The sequence below is a fragment of the Bactrocera oleae genome, chromosome 5, assembly GCF_042242935.1.
Source record: "Bactrocera oleae isolate idBacOlea1 chromosome 5, idBacOlea1, whole genome shotgun sequence".
Taxonomy (NCBI): Eukaryota; Metazoa; Arthropoda; class Insecta; order Diptera; family Tephritidae; genus Bactrocera; species Bactrocera oleae.
Window position 1 is genome coordinate 22,362,118 of NC_091539.1, and position 21,771 is coordinate 22,383,888.

General features: G+C 36.4%; 1 protein-coding gene across 1 annotated transcript in view; it reads right to left on the reverse strand.

Annotated features, from left to right (window-relative positions):
* The window catches only part of LOC106621909 (casein kinase I), a 51,625-nt gene extending 30,408 nt beyond the window's left edge, over nt 1-21,217 (reverse strand). Inside the window, exon 1 of the mRNA XM_014240931.3 lies at nt 21,031-21,217. The gene's annotated coding sequence lies outside the window, so the exon portion shown is untranslated. The remainder of the gene's footprint in view (nt 1-21,030) is intronic.
* Nucleotides 21,218-21,771: the final 554 nt, after the last annotated feature.

The window sequence follows — 21,771 nt, forward strand, 5'->3', positions numbered from 1 at the left end:
GCTGTCCGGTCAGGCGAGTTCGAGTTCGAGATATGTAATATTTACTTCCCCTCAGCTACATGTTGCCCAACAGGATATCACCCGAACATAGGTGCGCCGCTTAGTGGTGAAAACCGTTTGGTGACTTTAACGCGCACCACGAACTTGGCACTCCTGCCTGTCAAACGATCTTAGGGGGATTGAGCTGGCGGAACAGATTGACGATTCGACATTCTTCACAATAAATGACGAAGCTCCCACCAGAATTATGGGCGCCTGTAATAATAATAACCCAACGATTACCCTCCTCCCGCCCATACGTGCGGAATTAGCCGAACCAGAAAAGGCAAGAGAGTTTTTTAAGTGTTGAGATCTAAAACTGCTCAGCTACAGAAATAAAAATTTCAACAGCTAAGATTTATAGTTACAATATAATAAATTGTTACATTTTCATTCCGGAATGACTCGTTTAGTTCAAAATTTGATCTACAGGATTTTAACAGTAAAGGTCTAAACTGCCTCGAAAAGCGAATCGGGATATTAAATTTAATTTCAGACAGGAGAAAAGAACTGCAAACTGTTCCATTCAAGATTTTCACTAAGAATATTATGCCAAGCATTTCCCTACGACTAAAAAGTGTGGGTAGATTAATAAGTTTTAAACGACTAGTGTATGGAGGTAGACTTACCCTAGAATCCCATCGGAAATGCGCTAAGGCGAAAAGTAAAATTTGTTTTTGAACAGCCTCTAACTTGTCAGAATGGATTTGGTAGTTAGGGTTCCATACAACAGAGCCATATTCCAATATAGGTCTAACCAAAGTTGTATAAAGTGTTTTAGTAATATACGGATCTCTAAATTCTTTAGACCAACGTTTAACAAAACTGAAGACAGCTTTTGCTTTCAAGACCATGGTGTCAATATGAAGACTAAAATTAAGCTTAGGGTCCATATTAACTCCCAAATCAACATAGTTAAAAACTTGCTCCAGAATATGGTGTTTTTTTTACATAAGAAGAGGGGTGCACAGATCTACGGGAAAAGCACATCGTCTTACATTTATTCAGATTCAATGGCAAATCATTTCTATCACACAATGCAACCATATTGTATAAGTCTGTTTGCAACAGACACCTTTCCTCAGTATCATTCGTTGTGTTCTATTATAAAGATAAGAAGCTATCCATTGAAGAAATCTTGGCTGAAAGCCAAGCAGAACAAGTTTATGTATGAGAACCGAGAGGTTTACTTTATCGAAAGCTTTGTTAAATAAAGTCTGTGTATATAACATCCGTATGCTTATATTCCCTAAAACGCAATGATGCATGGTTTACAAATTCAAGCATGTTTGTTAGAGTCGATTTCCCTTTGCGAAAGCCGTGCTGAGATGAGGAAATTAACGGAGAAATCGAAAAGGTTATATGGTCAGTGATGATAGCTGCAAAAAGTTTAGGTATAACTGATAGTTTTGCGATACCTCTATAGTTTTCAATGTTGGACCTTAATCCACTTTTATGCAAAGGAATTATAAATGACTGTTTCCATATTGAAGGAAATATACCGTGCTTAAGAGAGGCATTAAATATCCTTGTCAAAGGCAAGAAAATATATTTGGCACTATTTTTTAGAAAGCATGAGGGTATCATGCCTTCGCCGTAACTAAAAGATGGTTTTAACTTTTTTAAATTAAGTAGGACGTCTTATTCAGAAATAATTGGAGCGTTAATTAAAGTATTCGGACACAGCACGTGCTGATAGGAAGAAGTTTTAGGAGAATTATTACATTAGTTTGACTTGAAAAAATTTTGCAAACATATTGGGTATAATATCATTGTCACTTGAAATGATAGATTTGTATTTCATAGCGGACGGGAATTTGGAAATCCTGCGCTTAAAGTTAACGAAATTATAAAACGATTTTGGATTCGGTACAATATTCTTTGTTACCGTATTTAAGTAATTATTATCAGATTTTTCGTTTAGGTCAAAATACTGTCGACGCAATACAGAATTTTTGAATAGTCGACAACTGAACCCGTTTTTTTTAAATGTTGTTGGTTAAATGGCACGAAGTTTGTAACACCCAGAAGGAAACGCCGGAGACCATACAAAGTATATATATAAATGATCACCGTGACGAGCTGAGTTGATTTAGCCATGTCCGTCTGTCCGTCCGTCCGTCCGTCTGGATATACACGAACTAGTCCCTCAGTTTTTGAGATATCGATCTGAAATTTTGAACAAATCTTTTTCTTACCAAGAAGCTGCTCATTTGTCGGAACGGCCGATATCGGACCACTATAGCATATAGCTGCCATATAAACTGAACAATCGGAATCAAGTGTTTGTATGGAAAACTCTTTCATTTGACGAGGTATCTTCATGAAATTTGGCGTGTATTATTATTTAAAGCATTCATCTAATCTCCGAAGAAATTGTATAGATCGGATGACTATAGCATATAGCTGCCATATAAACTGAACAATCGGAATCAAGTGTTTGTATGGAAAACTCTTTCATTTGATGAGGTATCTTCATGAAATTTGGCGTGTATTATTATTTAAAGCATTAATCTAATCTCCGAAGAAATTGTATAGATCGGATGACTATAGCATATAGCTGCCATACAAACCGAACAATCGGAATGAAGTGCTTGTATGGAAAACTCTTTCATTTGACGAGGTATCTTCACGAAATTTGGCATGTATTATTATTTAAAGCATTAATCTAATCTCCGAAGAAATTGTATAGATCGGATGACTATACCATATAGCTGCCATATTAACTGAACGATCGGAGTAAAGTGCTTGCATGGAAAATTTTTTTTTGACGAGGTATCTTCACGAAATTAGGCACGAGTTATTGCTTAAGGCAACAAATTATTCTCCACAGAAATTGGTCAGATCAGATCACTATATCATATAGCTGCCATACAAATTGAACGTTCGGAATCAAGTTCTTGTAAGGGGCCTTTGTATTTGTGAAGGGTATTATAGCTTCGGCGCAACCGAAGTTAACGTTTTTTCTTGTTTTCAATTTATATAACTCTTTCGAAAGCCACGGACAATTTCTATTGGAACATACTTTTCAAATAATTTCGTAATAATATTATTAAAATGCGAGACACTCAATTTAATATCACCATTATAATTATGCCATGTTATTGTAGAAAGTTCTCTATTTAACTTTTTAAAATTAGGTTTTGCAAAGTTAAACCGAGTACAGAAGCTGGAAGTTTGGTGATTACTATTCCGTACATTGCCTATGATTTCGACAGATATTTCCAAAGCAGGACGATACGAGTCCTCTGGTAGAACAAGAGGATTACTCTGAATAACGGAACACTTTGAAGAGGTAACAACGTATACTAAATATATGCATTTACCAAATTTATTCGGAATCAAATTAATTTGAATAAGACCCAACTCGGACATTTTATCGAAAAACTCATTAGACCATGACCGATTGCAAATCGGTACGATATAGTCATCGAAAGCTTTCCACGAAGCACACGGTAAATTGAAATCTCCTAAAACGATTATAGAATCTGCATTATTGTCCATCGAGGTAGCATTATTTATTAAAGAAGCATGTTGCGTATATGCAGAAAAGTCCGAATGGGGTAGTATATAAGATAGTGTTAAATAAATAAAACAACTATTAACGTAGATTCTTATACATTTGAATTCAAATGAGTCGGTTCCTGGAACGAGAACATCTTCAGATGGGATAGAGGATTGTACGGTAAATAGAACACCTCCTCCGATTCTGTTCAGTCGATCACATCTAAATATTTGAAATTCAATGTTAAAAATCTCATTCTCAAAAATGTGAGGTTTTAACCATGTTTCTGTAAATCCAATTGTATGGAAATTAAAATTGGAACTGTTTAAATACAAGTTGGTTAATTTTGTATTAAGACCTCTAACATTTTGATAATAAATGCTTAGCGAATTTCTACCAATCAGTTTTTTTATATCGGTGGTTGCTTTTGGTAATTTAGCAATGTTTTCCTCAGTTTGACTTCTAAGTTTAGGCTTAAATACGCGTACAAAAGCCCCAGGTAGCCAGAATGAACTATCTAAGATATTTTTGAATGTTTCAAGAGATAAGCCTATTTGAAACGATGATATACTTCTATCATAATTGAAGTTAAATTTACGGATATTGATATCATCAATTTTTAAACGTGACGAAATGTAAGACTTAATGGCCTCCACCAAGGTATCTTTGGCAAGTCTAAAAATAAATATACACTTTTTAGGTGGAATAACTACCAAATTTTTAACAGATGCTACTAAGTTATTAGGGGGAGCCTCTGGAATTGTGAGACACTTATTACTATTAGATAGAGCTTCTGGGGAATTGAGCTCTTTGGAAGTTGACGGCTTATCACCTTGAGGGTGAGGAGAAGAGAGATTTATTAGGTCAATTGTAGAAGACTTACTCTTCTGTACAGCAGAACGAAATGTTACTTTATTGGAAGGACGTTTACGGTTAGGAGCAGGTTTGGAGGATTCGTGATAATCATTCAGGCACTTAAAAGATTTAAACAATTTTTCGTAGAGTCTAAATTTTTCGGTGAGAGTTTCAAGATCTCGACCGATTTCGTTAAAGCCATTGCGTGTCTCCCTATAAACTTTAAAAAGATTGATTTCAATAGATCTACAATTTAAACAGGACCAACGCAATCCCTTACAGTCGAGAATAGAATCTAAGATTCCAGCACATTTAATATGGGCAAGCCCATCACAAAGCCAGCATGAAACATAGCGATGTTACAATTGGAGAAGTTACAAGACATAATAAACAACAAGAATGAAGATCAAATAAAAGAGTAAGTAAAAGAAAATTTAATAGATGTAGAATAAATTAGTGTGTTAATAAAATATTAATAATAATAAATTTAATTTAGAACAAAGGCAAAAATAATAGCAATTTTTTTTTTTTTTAATCAAAGTTCAAAACCAAGACAGTTCGAAAATGCAATATAGCTAGCAGTTTTAGATGCACTGGAACAAATAAAAAGCTACACGCAACACAGCTGCGAATAAAGAAGTAAATGAGATAAATAAAGAGAAAATAGAATAAAATAAAACAAAATGAAACAAAAAGCTGACTCGACACCAAAAATTCAAAATTTTAAACTTCTTAATAATACACAAAACTTAAGAACATTGAATACTTAGCTTGCAACTCAGAGTAAATATTGAATGCCGATCTATGTGATCCCCGAATAAGGGATCTCTATTTGGAGATTCGGTAAATGGTAAATCAACATAAGGGGACAAAATGAGCATCTGAAGTACTGCAATCTCTCCAACGGACGGGAGTAAGCTACCTCACCAAGGGCCTCAACTTGTCGATGACCACTCTTTAAATACCCGATGTGTGGAAAGTCGGACCACTCTGGTCCCACTACTGAAACCTGGGAAACCCGTCAACAAAGGGGAGTCTTATCGTCCGATAACTCTCCTTTTCCCAGTAGTGAAGACACTTGAGCAAGGCCACTCCCGACATTCACACACCACCTGAGTCTATCAGATCATCAGCATGGCTTTCGAAAAGTGTACAGCATTTAGCGTCATAAACGCCCAGATAGTTCAAAGCCTGAACCATAAGCCACCCTGCGAGAGCGTTGGACCTCGTAGCGTTTGACCTGTCAAAAGCCTTCGACACAGTCAATCACACAACGCTACTTGAGGACATCGAACAACGCTCACTCCAGGGCTGAACTACCTGAGAAGTCGGCATTCATGCGTACTGTTTCGAGGTCAAAACTCCAAACAGAGAAGAATTAAACAAGCGGTTCCGCAGGGTGGTGTCCTCTCCCCTTTACTGTTTAATTTCTACATCTCGAAACTCCCTCAACCATCAGAGGGAATATCCGTGGCCTCGTACGCTGATGACTGCACGATATTGACGTCGGGCAATGGAATGGATGGCATGTGCTCGAAAATAAACGACTATCTCTCTGATTTTTCTCGCTTCTCTGCAAGGAGTCTGACACTCTCCTCCACTAAATCCACAGCGACCATATTTACGAACTGGACGAAGGAATACAGACTAGATCTAAACATTTCAGTCGCTGGCACCTAAGTTTCGACGGTAAACAACCCTAAAATTTTAGGCGTTACACTAGACAGTCTTTGCTCCTTCACTCCTCACACGACCGCGATAACTGCCAAAGTACAAAGCCGCAACAAAATCTTAAATCGCTTGCCCGCAGCTCTTTGGGAAATGACAAAGAAATGTTGCTGGCGACTCTCCAAGCAGTTTCTGCTGGGTTGTTTTCGTAGTAACCACTTCTGCAGTCGTCTGCTTGTAGCGGAACCGCCTCCTAGGAACAACAAGAGGTCTTTTCTTGATTACGTCGACGAGATTAGACAGTACGCCGACCGGACTTCGGACGCAACGCACTTCAGACAGGCACTGACCGCCATTCACAGTGGAGCCATCAACACCTTCACCGACTCCCTTTCAGTGAATGGCGTAGTACGAGTCAAACCACCACCCATAGCAGACGTAGAGCTCGAGTTGCCTCGCGAAACCAGAGTGACCCTCGCGCAACTTCGTTCTGGATACTGTAGCAGGTTAAACTCCTACTTATCCAGAATAGACCCCGACATACTAAACACATGTCCTGCGTGCAATGAGTCTCACCCAAAAGGGGATTAGGTAATCGTTACAACAACAACAACGTAATCGCATACTAAAAACTTCCAACTCCAAGAAAAACTATGTGATCCATAGACTGGCCAAATCTATCAATTCACTTCAGGGTGAGATCGACTTCTACGGAGGTACATACACGGCTTTCATCGATAACACCAAAAAACATTTACTCTTGTAATCTAGGATTTTGATCTATGCAACTCCCCCAAACTGCTACCACAGCGCACTATATATATATATATATATATGTACTAGGCGCCCTCCGCTGCGCTCCGGGACGCTCGCTTCGCTCGCTCGCCTACGTCCGCCCCCCGCCGAGCGCGAGCTAGCTCGCTCTTATGTTAGTTGATTCTCGACAGCAGCAGAAAACTTTTATATATAATAGAGAGATATATTTGTATTTTTGCAAGTACCCTCAACTAACTATTTTTTATTATGTCTATTGCCGATTGGCGTAGTCAATAAATAAATAAACACAACACACCACAACAATACAATCCACTCCCGAAAACACCAGACACCAATACATACAACTCCACACCACCACCGAAGGAAACTAACATACACCACACACGATCTCACCACTCTCTCTGCCGAATCAACAAAAAGGATCAACGACTGGATCCGGCTCTCTTTTTTCGATCGATTGCTGTCAGAAATGAACCTGTGAATTGAAAACCGTTTTTTCCGAGTCTTTCTCTGCGGAAAGCTACATCTTCAATTTAATTTTGTTAAAATTCAATTTATTTTGGTAAAACAAGCGAATAAATTCTAAATCCAAAAACCTTTCCCACCATATCATTTTATTCGGGACTAAATGTCAAAGTGAAAATGGTGAGTGTCTTTGTGCAAATTAGCACCAAAATATATACTATGAGTCTGATGCGGGTATATGTGTATACATTTTTTAATCCTCAGTACCTCCTCTATCCGTCCGTACCATCTGATTACGTCGACAAAGGAATCGTAATTTCACCTAAAGTTTTTCCCTACAGTTTACAAAATGTATAATTTAGGTCTCCCAACGAAGGAGGCCCAAAAAAAAAATTTTTTTTAATCGTCCTATTTTGACGCGAAGATTACAAAACCGTGAGCGGTAAGTGAATTTTTTCAATAATTAATGTATACTTTTATATAAAAATATAACTTAGTTGTGGTTTTTGTTGATGTAGCAGGAGAATTCTGTAGAATTCAGATCACTTACACGTTCAACGAGTTGGACATTTTCTTGTCAAAAAAAAAATGCTGAAGATATGTAACAGTCACAATTTCTTTTACTTCGCGATCTGATGGTATGGACGAATATAAGAGATCGTCGACTCCTTTCCTTTTAAAAAAATAACCCTGGTCGGTCCAACACCGGGGTGTTCATAATTTATTTTGCGTCGAACTCCTTTCGGCACGCTTTCAGACCGATCAGGGTTATTTTATTGTAGCGTGACCGAAGGCCGCCTATGCAGAAAGGAGTTACCACGCGAAAAAGCGTGTGCAAAGTGTGTAATTTTTTGAATTTTTTGTAAAAAATAAAAATAACATTCAGTTATTGAAAAAACTAACTTTCCGCTCACGAATTTGTAATCTTTGCGTCAAAATAAGATGATAAAAAAATTGTATTTTCGAGCCCCCATTTCTTCTCATTTCACTTGCATAAGCACAAATGAATTTAACAAATTGAAAAGAAAATATCTACCAGTATAATAGCAAAGTACGTGTGGAATTCAGTGCTGAATCTGGCATCGACTCTGTAGTACCTAAAATCGAGCAAGGCTGATCGAAACAAGCTTTACGCTCGGGTGCCACTTCCGCAAGGGCTACATTAAAGTGTTTCATTACAGTAATATTCAAATTTCCCTTAGGGTAGCCTATAACAGCTATTCTTTCTATTAGAAAGCTACCAAAAGAGAATGAAAAAAATAAAATAATAATTGTGAATACCTTTAAAGTCAAATTGATACTTTTAAATGTGATAGCTTTAGTACTCTTGACGCAGTTACTTCCTCTAAATTTTAAGAAATCCTTCCATCCATAATATTTACTTTAATACTTTAATCCATAATAGAACAATGATATTAAAATTATATTTAACGTAAATCAGTAAGATTGAATTTTCTCTAGCACAGTTGTGATACTTTTTCGAACTGGTTGCATCATGCATACTGCGCAGTTCGTATTACCAAAAACGCCCAAACATGTACATCAAGCGGATAATTGCACTTTTTGAATTCTAATATAAATACTATATATATACATACATTATTTAGGAAAAATATTAATAGAAAATGGGTAAATAACTACTTTATTTATAATTTTAAACTACTTCAATCAGTTATTATGTACAAATCCCTAGAAAGGTGAAAAATTTGCCCCAAAACTGGCGGAGTCAAGCTACAATGTGGAAACAGTAGAAATAAAGTTAAGGGACCGTGGGAAGTGTTTCGAACACAAAGAGTCGATACAATCTACTGCTTCTAGGGAAAGACCTTTGAGTAAAAGTAAAAATTTGAAGCGTTTTGCTTCGCTTCAGTCATTTGTGTTTTATCCACAACGCACAAATATGGTGTTCATAATATTTAAAGTAGTTTTGTAACAGCCATAGTTATCGTAGGTTTCTTCAGTCCAAAGTTAAAATCATTTAAAATGTATTCTTGATAACTAAATGCAGGAAGAATATGTTGAATTTGTGGTAATGTTCCTTCATCTGATTTAAAAAAAAACTGATAATTTAAACGAAAATTACTTATGAATCTGCAAAACGCATTATTTAAAAACTATTCAATTTTTAATAAAAATTTGGCTTACTTGGTGTTCCAATGGATTTTAGTGATCGCGAAGGCTTTTTCTCACATCAGTTTTGCCGTCCTTTGGATCGACGTGCGACATTCGCCGCTATTTCCAATTTTATATATTGCGGTACATTTATTTTCATACATCGCACTGCCCTCAATGTATATATAAATATATATTGCGTTACTTTCATTGCTTATATACTTATATTTCGTTACTTTCATATATAATTATACATTGGGTTACATACAAGCGAGTGATCCTCCCTTTAAATTGTATTTCAACAAAGATGCGATTTATCGAAATCACTAGGATCTTTATATATATAAATATATTTAATACGTAGAATGCATTAAGTCGTTTTTAATTAAATTTTCTAGAGCACACGGTTCAAGATATTTCGAAAAATAGCATATCTGGTTTATATTATATTATAACAAATTCAATCAAATTGATTTGCAACACTTCAAGCTGTAAAGTTGTACTTTTTTTGCTCTGAACTATTGTGTGTAATTTTGCAAAATTTCCTAAACTTTAATTGATTTTTTTGTGATTTAGTTTAATATTTAGTGATTATAACGTTTAGCTTTTTATTTGTTACAGTGCTTCTAAAACTACTCGCTATGACTTGTAACTTCCCCAATTGTAACATTAAAGGCGAGTCAGATCGCTACGTTTCATGCTGGCTTTGTGATGGGCTTGCCCATATTAAATGCGCTGGACTGACAGGTAGAATCTTAAATTCTATTCTCGACTGTAAGGGATTGCGTTGGTCCTGTTTAAATTGTAGATCTATTGAAATCGATCTATTTAAAGTTTATAGGGAGACACGCAATGGCTTTAACGAGATCGGTCGTGACTTGTAACCCTCACTGAAAAATTTAAGCACTATGAAAAATTGTTCAGATCTTTTAAGTGCCTGAATGATTCTCACGAATCCTCTAAACCTGCTCCTAAGCGTAAACGTCTTTCCGATGAAGTAACACTTAGTTCTTCTGTACAGAAAAGAACGTCTCCTCCCAATGACCTTATAAATCTGTCTTCTCCTTGCCCTCAAGGTGATAAGCCGTCAACTTCCAAAAAGCTCAATTCCCCTAAAGCGCTATCTAATAGTAATAAGTGTCTCACAGTTCCAGAGGCTCCCCCTAATAACATAGTAGCATCAGTTAATAATTTGATAGTTATTCCACCTAAAAAGTCTATATTTATTTCCAGAATTGTCAAAGATACCTTGGTGGAGGACATTAAATTTTACATTTCGTCACGTTTAAAAATCGATGATATCAATATACGTAAATTTAACTTCAATTATGATAGAAGTATATCATCGTTTAAAATAGACGTATCTCTTGAAACATTCAAAAAGATCTTAGATAGTTCATTCTGGCCACCTGGGGCTTTTGTACGCGAATTTAAACCTAAACTTAGAAGTCAAACTGAGGAAAACATTGTTAAATTACCAAAAGCAACCACCGCTATAAAAAACTGATTGGTAGAAATTCGCTAAGCATTTATTATCAAAATGTTAGAGGTCTTAATACAAAATTAACCAACTTGTATTTGAACAGTTCCAATTTTAATTTCCATATAATTGGATTTACAGAAACTTGGTTAAAACCTCACATTTTTGATAATGAGATTTTAAACAGCGAATTTCAAATTTTTAGATGTGATCGACTGAACAGAATCGGTGGAGGTGTTCTATTTGCGTGCATTCCTCTATCCCATCTGAAATTCTTGTTCCAGGGACCGACTCATTTGAATTTAAATGTATTAGAGTATACGTTAATAGTTGCTTTATTTATTTAACCCTATCTTATATACCACCCCATTCGGACTTATCTGTATACATGCAGCATGCTTCTTTAATAAATAGTAGAGTTGGGTCTGAACCAAATTAATTTGATTCCGGATAAATTTGGTAAATGCTTAGATTTAGTATACGTTGATACCTCTGCAAAGTGTTCCGTTATTCAGAGTAATCCTCTTGTTCTACCAAAGGACTCATATCATCCTGCTTTGGAAATATCTGTCGAAATCTCAGGCATTGTACGGGATAATAATCATCAAACTTCGTGCTTCTGTACTCGGTTTAACTTTGCAAAAGCTAATTTTAAAAAGTTAAATACAGAACTTTCTACAATAACATGGCTTATTATAATGGTGACATTGAATTGAGTGTCTCTCATTTTAATAACATTATTATGAAATTATTTGAAAAGTATGTTCCAATAGTAATTGTTAATAAAAGCAAAAGTATAAGTCCGTGGTTTTCGAAAGAGTTATATAAATTGAAAAACAGAAAAACTCGAGCCTTTAAACATTTAAAAAAAACCGGTTTACTTGTCGACTATTCTAAATATTCTCTATTGCGTCGACAATATTTTGACCTAAACAAAAAATGTTATAATAATTACTCAAATAAAGTTAAAAAAAATATTGTAAGTAATCCAAAATCGTTTTATGATTTCGTCAACTCCAAACGCAGGATTTCCAAATTTACAAATCTATCATTTCAAGTGACAATGATATTATATCCAATATGTTTGCAGAATTTTTCAAGTCAAACTACTGTAATAATTCTTCCAAAACGTTTTTTTATCAGCAAGTGCTGTGTTCGAATACTTTAATTAACCGTTCCCGCGACAGTCGGGTCTACGTAACCGGAACGGACCCGGATTTATTCCGGCCAAGGACTGTCAACTCGGTAGAATTCTGCCGCTACAACAACAACAACAATACTTTAATTAACGCTCCAATTATTTCTGAAGAAGACATTCTACTTAATTTAAATAAGTTAAAACCATCTTTTAGTTATGGCCCAGACATGATACCCTCATGCTTCCTAAAAAATAGTGCCAAATATATTTACCTGCCTTTGACAAGGATATTTAATTCCTCTCTTAAACACGGTATATTTCCTGCAATATGGAAACAGTCTTTTAGAATCCCTTTGCATAAAAGTGGATTTAGATCCAACATTGAAAACTACAGAGGTATCGCAAAACTATCAGTTATACCTAAACTTTTTGAAGCTATCATCACTGACCATATAACCTTTTCGATTTCTCCGTTAATTTCCTCATCTCAGCATGGATTTCGTAAAGGGAATTCGACTACAACAAACTTACTTGAATTTGTAAACCATGTATCATTGGGTTTTAGGGAACATAAGCATACGGATGTTATATACACAGACTTTAGCAAAGCTTTCGATAAAGTAAATATCTCGATTCTCATACATAAACTTGATCTGCTGGGCTTTCAGCCAAGATTCCTTCAATGGGTATCTTCCTATCTTTATAATAGAACACAACGAGTGATATTTGAGGATACACCTTCAGATACAATTAATGTTTCTTCAGGTGTTCCGCAAGGTAGTCATCTTGGCCCGATTCTGTTCTTGTTGTTTATTAACGATATCCCTTCAGTAATAGAATTCTCAAAAATTTTATTATACGCTGATGACGTAAAGCTTTTTAAATCATACACTTCAACTGAGGAAAGGTGTCTGTTGCAAACAGACTTAAACAATTTGGTTGCATGGTGTGATAGAAATGATTTGCCATTGAATCTCAATAAATATAAGACGATGTTCTTTTCCCGTAGATCTGTGCACCCCTCTTCTTATGTAATAAAACACCATATTCTAGAGCAAGTTTTTAACTATGTTGATTTGGGAGTTAATATTGACCCTAAGCTTAATTTCAGTCTTCATATTGATACCATGGTCTTAAAAGCAAAAGCTGTCCTCAGTTTTGTTAAACGTTGGTCTAAAGAATTTAGAGATCCGTATATTACTAAAACACTTTATACAACTTTGGTTAGACCTATATTGGAATATGGCTCTGTGGTATGGAACCCTAGCTACCAAATCCATTCTGACAAGTTAGAGTCGGTTCAAAAACAATTTTTACTTTTCGCCTTAGCGCATTTCCGATGGGATGCTAGGGTAAGTCTACCTCCATACACTAGTCGTTAAAAACTTATTAATCTACCTACACTTTCTAGTCGTAGGGACATGCTTGGCATTATATTCTTAGTGAAACTTTTGAATGTAACTGTTTGCAGTTCTTTTCTCCTGTCTGAAATTAAATTTAATATCCCGGTTCGCCTTTCGAGGCAGTTTATACCTTTACTGCTAAAATCCTGTAGATCAAATTTTGAACTAAACGAGCCATTCCGCCGTATATGTCATGATTTTAATTCTCATTCCAGCACATTTGACTTATCTGACTCACTTTTCAAAATTAAAAAGACTTTATTGTTTTCTCTTAATAAATGAAAATGTAACAATTTATTATATTGTAACTTTAGATCTTAGCTCTTGAAATTTTTGTTTCTGTAGCTGAGCAGTTTTAGATCTCAACAATTAAAAAACTCTCTTGTCTTTTCTGACTCGGCTAATTCCGCACGTATGCGGATTGCGCCCCTCGCGTCGGTTGGGCGGGAGGAGGGTAATCGTTGGGTTATTAAATAAAAAAATAAAAAATTAACATATGGATTAAGGTAGAGACTTTTGCAATGAAATTGAAACTGATCCATTAAAGTAGGGGATTCCTTTTTATTTTCGGGTACTAGAAATCTGCACTTTCAATTTACAAGTATTTTGGGCTGAAAATAAACTTTTGTAATACTTAGCCGTTAAAAGCTGTAGTGTAAGATTCGAATATTCCAATGAATATCTGTGTAATTGAGTGATGATAATATAACAGAACAGTTCCAACGTAATTTCTAGAAATCAATTAATTTATATATCAACACATTCCAGTGGCCCAATTAAGATCTAAATTGTCTAAAGGCATTTCATACTTAGAGTAATTTAAATTTAGGTTCAATGTTTTTGTTTTGATAATTAAATTCTAATTGAGCAATTAGTGCCACACAGTATGATAAAATGAAAAAAAGCAGAGAATAACGAGACTAATAAGTAATTTCGATTACTGAACCAAATGTAATTGCCTCTAAGCCATAAAATCCGCAAATCCGCAAATCCGCAAATCTGCATATCTCAACTCAATATCTCTTCGTGAAAGCTTGTGATTGGAATTGTAAGCTTTACTTAATTCGTAAATATTTGAAAAAAATTAGAAGTGCACAAATGGCGTTTTGTTGGCGACAAAGATGTATATTATGACTAATATTGATTTTAAACTTGATTTCTAATACATTACTCCTTTTGCTTTCAAAAAACTTTTTAGAATATTAAATCATCATTATGATTATGTAAATTATTGGACCATATTGAGGCAACAACACATCAGGGCCAACCAAATCCAGGTATTTTACTGGGACAAGCTGAGTAGCGCAACGAACGTGATAAGGAGAAAGAGGAGCAAGGTTTAAAGCCAATGATATCTGATTGAAAGCAAATCGAAGAATAATTGCTAAATTTTTAGTATACCGTCACAGGTTTTCGGGGATAAAATAAGTTTTAACGGATAGAGGAGATCCTCCAGATCAAGAATATATACAGATATAGCCGCGGGAAACTTGTAGCTTTTGAGATATTTACGTTTAAAGTTGAAAATTTCAACTATTTCAATTACGCAAAGTTTCAATTTCAAATGAATTATACACTTATAATTTTCACTTTTATGTCCACAACACTTCACTAATTCGTTTGTACAAATTTATTTTACATTATATGGTTGAAACAGTTTAATTCAATATTTTAATTATTGTTAAATTCTATTAATTCTGAAAATAACAAAAGGGTTGCAAAATGTCAAATAACCAGTGTTACCATATCGAAATCTTTTTTAAATGAACTAAAAGAAATGAAAATAGATAATACCCCAAATACAGGAATCCAAAACCTAGAAAAAATAAAGGTAAATGTATAGTTTAGGTCCCCCAACTAAGGAGGCCTCAAAATTGAATTTTTTTCGTCTTATTTTTACGCGTAGATTACAAATCCGTGAACGGAAAGCGAATTTTTTCAATATTTCTATTTTTGTTTAATATTTTCAAAAACAAAAATCAAAAAAAAAACGTTTCATTAATTTTTTTTAAATATGCATTCAAAATAAAAAAATTGTGATATATTTCAATTAATTGTTTTATTTTTTTCTTTGAAAAAATCACATATTGTTCAAGTTTTTTGGTGTATTTACTCCTCTTCTTCATAAACGTTTCTGAAAATTTATATTAAAATATCAATGTTAGTGCACTTTTATTGTGATATTAATAACACATACTCTGCATCGTGATGAAAATTATCATCGAGGTTGGGAGCAGCGAAAAGGAGTTTGACGCGATTGAATTATGAACACCACGGTTTTGGACCGACCAGGGTTATTTTTTTGAAGACTAACACTTACCGATCCAAACAGGGTTAGATCGCCGAAATGCGCATAATTCGCCGAATTTAACTGCAACGGACTCCTGAGCAAGATCGAGGAGATTGTTGCATTTATTAGCCGGAAACGTGTATCGATAGCTGCGGTCCAAGAAACCAAGCTAAACAGCCGCTCAGATCTTCTGAGTTATGCAGGTTTCAACGTCTTACGTAAGGATCGCGAGCGAGATAATGGTGGAGGCCTAGCCTTCATATTGCACAACACCGTGCAATATCGTCTTATCGATGTTGACATCGATGGTAGGGACACTACCCTAGAATGTCAGGGTATAGCTGTCCGGTCAGGCGATGTCGAGCTCGAAATATTTAATATATACATCCCCCCCAGTTACATGTTGCCCAACAGGATATCACCCGAACATAGATGCGCTACTACGTGGTGAAAACCGTTTGGTGCTAGGCGACTTTAACGCGCATCACGATCTTTGGCATTCCTGCCTGTCAAACGATCGTAGGGGGATGGAGCTGGCGAACATAGACGATTCGAAATTCTGCACAATGAATGACGAAGCCCCCACCAGAATTATGGGCACCTGTAATAGCTCGCCAGATATTACCATCGCTAGCGGTGGTCTGATAAGTAGTATAACCTGGCGACCTATGCTAACTCTAGCATCAGACCATCTGCCCATAATTATCTCGATCGAGAAACCTCCTGACTTTATTTCTGTGGACAACCCCATTTATGTTAACTTTAACAAAGCTAACTGGGTCGGCTTCACGGAATTTACTGAGAGCACCTTCAACGCACTACCCATTCCTACGGACGTCATCGTTGGCGAGCGTCAATTCCGCAAGGTGATCGCTGCTGCTACTGCTCGTTTCATACCGGCTGGAAGAATCGCGGAACTCCGCCCTAATTTCCCAGCCGAAGCAGCTGTATTAGCAAACGAGCGCGACACCTTACGCCATGCCGATCCCTGTGATCCCCGAATAAGGGATCTCAATTTGGAGATTCGGCAAATGGTAAATCATCATAAGCGGACAAAATGGATAGAGCACCTGAAGTCCTGCAACCTCTCCACCGGTGTGAGTAAGCTTTGGACTACTGTCAAGGCCCTTTCGATGGTCATGCCTTCTCGGACCCGAAGAAGTGCGCGAGCTATTTCAGCCGACAATTTACACTGCACCCTTCGACTGACAAGGCCAAACGATGTGTTACCCGACGGCTGCGCAAAATGCCAAAAGACTGCGCACCACTTACTTTCACCGATGGGGAGGTTCAGAGCGTCATCAAAAAGGCGAAATCGTCTAAATCCATTGGCCCTGACGGAATAAGCATGCTGATGCTAAAACACCTAGGCCCAACGAGAGTAAATTATCTCACCAAGGTCCTCAACCTGTCGATATCCACTCTTTAAATACCCGATGTGTGGAAAGTCGGACGAGTGGTCCCACTACTGAAACCTGGGAAACCCGCCAACAAAAGGGGGGTCTTATCGCCCGATAGCTCTCCTTTCCCCAGTACTGAAGACACTTGAGGCCTTGTTACTCCCGTCATTCACTCACCACCTGAGCCTAGCAGATCATCAGCATGGCTTCCGAAAAGTGCACAGTACCACCACAGCACTTAGCGTCATAAACGCCCAGATAGTTCATGGCCTGAACCAGAAGCCACCCTGCGAGAGGACGATCCTCGTAGCGTTGGACTTGTCAAAAGCTTTTGGCACAGTCAATAACACAACGCTACTTGAGGACCTAGAACAATCAACGCTCCGGAACCTAACACTCTCTCCCACTAAATCCACAGCGACTATCTTTACAAATTGGACGAAGGAGTACAGACTGGACCTGAACATTTCAGTCGATGGCACAAAAATTCCGCTCATTCACTCCTCACACAACCGCGATAACTGCCAAAATACAGAGCCGCAACAAAATCCTCAAGTCGCTTGCCGGCAGCTCTTGGGGAAAAGACAAAGTGCGCATTTTTTCGATTTAAAATGAATTATACACTTATATTTTTCATTTTTACTTCACTAATTCGTTTGTACACATTTATTTTACATTATATAGTGCAAAAATAGTTTTATTCAATATTTTACAATATTGTTAAATTCTATTATTTCTGAAAGAAATGAAAACAGATAATAACAATAATTCCCCAAAAACAGGAATCCCAAACCTAGAAAAACAAACTATTAGAGAGCATTGATGTTAAGGATTGTTATACCCTCTCCACTAGGAAGTTCAGAGTTACCTTTGGCAGTAAGGCAGAATGGAACGATTCCACGCTGGACCTACTGCTAAGGCACAGCACTATCAAGTGGTACACCGACGGCTCGAAAACGGCGGAGGTGTTTGGCGCATGGGTCACAGGACCACGCACCAAGCTCTCCATTCCCATGGGAAGTTTTCCTAGCATATTCCAGGCGGAAGGATATGCTATAAGTCGGTGTGTAGAGATAAACCTCTAACGCGACTATCGCAATAAGAGCATCGCCATACTCATCGATAGTCAGGCGGCACTTAAAGCGATCTCGACTTTTGAGGTCAAATCGCTACTAGTGCAGGAGTGTATAGAACGGATCAACAGCCTATAAAGTCTCAACAGAGTGCACCTCATCTGGGTGCCTGGTCACAGGGGTATAGCAGGAAATGAACTTGCTGACGAGTTGACCCGCTCTGCAGCCTAAGATCTGCTCCGTAAATAGGAAAGAGCAGGCAGGGAGAGACATTGGCAACATCTCCAAGGAATGCGCCATGCCAAGTTGCTAATGGGGGGTTATAACCTCAGGCGATTTAAAACCGTAATCAATCTCCCGAGGAACAAATTCCGACTTCTGATCGCGTTCTACACCGGACATTGCAGGCTCAACAAGCATTTATTTAACATGGGTTTGGTCTCCTCTTCAAACTGCCGGTTCTGCGACATGGATTCGGAAGCCCCAGAACATCTACTAGTGGACTGCGCAGCAGTCTGCAGACGTAGAGTTAAGGCCCTAGGATCCATGTTTCCAAACAGGGATCGCATCGCCTCACTAGCACCTAGCAGTATATTGGAGTTCATCAATATGCTGGGGCTAGATGAGTCGCTGTGACTTAGGGGAGGGCACAATAGATCATAGGTCGCGGTGCATACCTCAATCATTTTCTATTCTATTCTATATCCTCTATGACAATGTTCCTTTTCTTGTAGAACTTCTTTTTGCGTTGGCGGCCTTCGGCCGCTCTTCAAAAAATAACCCTGGTCGGTCCAACACCAGGGTATAACACTATGTTTTTGCGCAGAAATTTTTTTGCGTTGGCGGCCGCACTTTAAAAAAATAACCCTGGTCGGTCCAGCACCTGAGTGGTCCAAGTTTTTTTCGAGCAGAAATTCTTTTTGCGTTGGCGGCCTTTGGCCGCGTTTCAAAAAAAAAATAACCCTGGTCAGTCCAACACCAGGGTTTATCAAGTGAAGGAAACTAAAAGATTTATTAGTGTTCATTAACAATTATGGTTCTTGTATTTAGGATATAATCTCTCTTTTTATTTTATTTTTCTTCGTTTGCAAAATATATTAGTATGGCAAATACAAATATCTGGAAAACTATATATCTATATATATTTTTGATCTGGAGGATCTCCTCTATCCGCCCATACCCATTTTATCACCGAAAAACTGGGACGGTATACTAAAATTTTCCCAAAATTTTTTAGAATACATTTTGTATAATTCATACATTCATCTTTCGGGAAAACTTTAGTATAACGTCCCACGCTTTCGGGGATAAAATGGGTATGGGCGGATAGAGGAGATCCTCCAGATCAAGAATATATATAGATATAGCCGCGGGAAACTTATAGTTTTCGAAGTTCAAAATTTCGACTATTTAAAGTACGCATTTTTCCCATTTCGAATGAGTTATACACTTATAATTTCCACTTTTATATCCACTAACACTTCACTAATTCGTTTGTACACATTTATTTTACATTATATAGTGCAAAAATAGTTTAATTCAATAATTAAATTATTGTTAAATTCTATTAATTCTGACAATAACAGAAGGGTTGCAAAATTTCAAATAACCAGTGTTACCTTATCGACATCTTTTGTAATTGAACTGAAAGAAATTAAAACAGACAATACCCCAAATACAGGAATCCAAAACCTAGAGAAATAAACTATTACAAAGCATTGATGTTAAGTATTATGTTATACCCTCTATGACAATATTACTTTTTCTTGTAGAACTTCTTTTTGCGTTGGCGGCCTTCGGCCGCGCTTCAAAATAAATAACCCTGGCCGGTCAAACACCGGGGTGTATCAAAACAATTTTCGCGCAGAACTTCTTTTTGCGTTGGCGGCCTTCGGCCGCGCTTCAAAAAAAATAACCCTGGCCGGTCGAACACCGGGGTGTATCAAAATATTTTTGGCGCAGAACTTCTTTTTGCGTTGGCGGCCTTCGGCCGCGCTTGAAAAAAATAACCCTGGTCGATCCAACACCGCAGAAATTCTTTTTGCGTTGTTTCCTGTATCTAGGGTACAATCTCTCTGTTTATTTTATTTTTCTTCGTTTACCAAATATATTAGTATGGCAACACTGATGTTTTGACATTCACAACCATTTTGTTATTGTCAAAATTAATAAAATTGAAGAATGATTTAAATATTGAAATAAAGTTATTTTTGCAGCATCTAAAATAAAAATAATTTCTAAAAACGAATTAGTCAAGTGTTAGTGGATATAAAAGTGAAAAATATAAGTGTATAATTCATTTTAACTCGCAAAAATACGTACTTTAAATAGTTGAAATTTTCAATTTTAAACGTAAATATCTCGAAAACTATAAGTTTCCCGCTGCTATATCTATATATATTCTTGATCTGGAGGTTCTCCTCTATCCGCCCATACCCATTTTATCCACGAAAGCGTGGGACATTATTCTAAAGCCGACCCCATCTTTCCATAAGTAGGTTATTTTGAACGTATTTACTAACCATATAAAAGTTACTCGATTCACTTTCTATACCACAGGGTATAAGGTATATCAAATTTTATTCAATCAGTATCAATATGTGTCCATATTAAATATTTCTACAGCAAGGGACCAGTTGTTTATATTGATTACAAGTTTTTTTTTTTTAGTAACTTTAAATTATTTCAAAAATTTATAATGAAATAATTATCTAAATATTACTCACTTGGTCCTACTTCCAAGAAAAAAACAATAATACTATTAAATGATGAAAAATCAAACTTCATATTTTCTGCATCTCTGAATTCAAAACATATACTCTTACCACACAAACCGTGTTTCGTCCCAGATCACTATCTGCAAACGTTGTAGATAAAATATTACACTTTTTAATAATTAAATTTCAACACTTCGGAGATGTGTACACATATGCAATAAGATTTTAGGGTATGAAATTTCCTCTAACCGCACACAAATGAAAATTGTTCATGCCTGACAGGATTGCCAATACCATTCTAAATAGTAATGATAAAAAAATTTGGTAATCAACACACTCAACATAAGGCCGAGAATACATTTTATAACATATACACCGAGAATATTCCATGTTTGATCATACTGTAATAATTTATGCTAGAGATAGACATATGTTTTCAATACTGCAATGTGTAGTACTATAAAATCTCAGGAAAACTTGTGGGACATAGATGGTATTTTCTAAGAGTTTGACACTCATCAGATGGATCTGAAAAATGGACCCCATATTAGCTATAGCTGCAAAAAATATCAAAATATAACATTGTACTATGAAAAGATGTAAATATTTCAGACTAGCAGAAGAAATTAACAGGAGCAAACAGTACAAGAAGATTGCCTTAAAGAGAGGAACAATTATTCAATTTTTGTTTTTGATTTTAGCTTTATTTGGAATTTAAATTTTTTGACATATGTCAAAATGACAAAAAGCATATGATTGTGACAGAAAAGATTAAAGCTTTGGGTGTGTTCAATGTAATCCATCGTAGTACATTACACAATACAACATAATTTCAATGGTTTCTAGAAG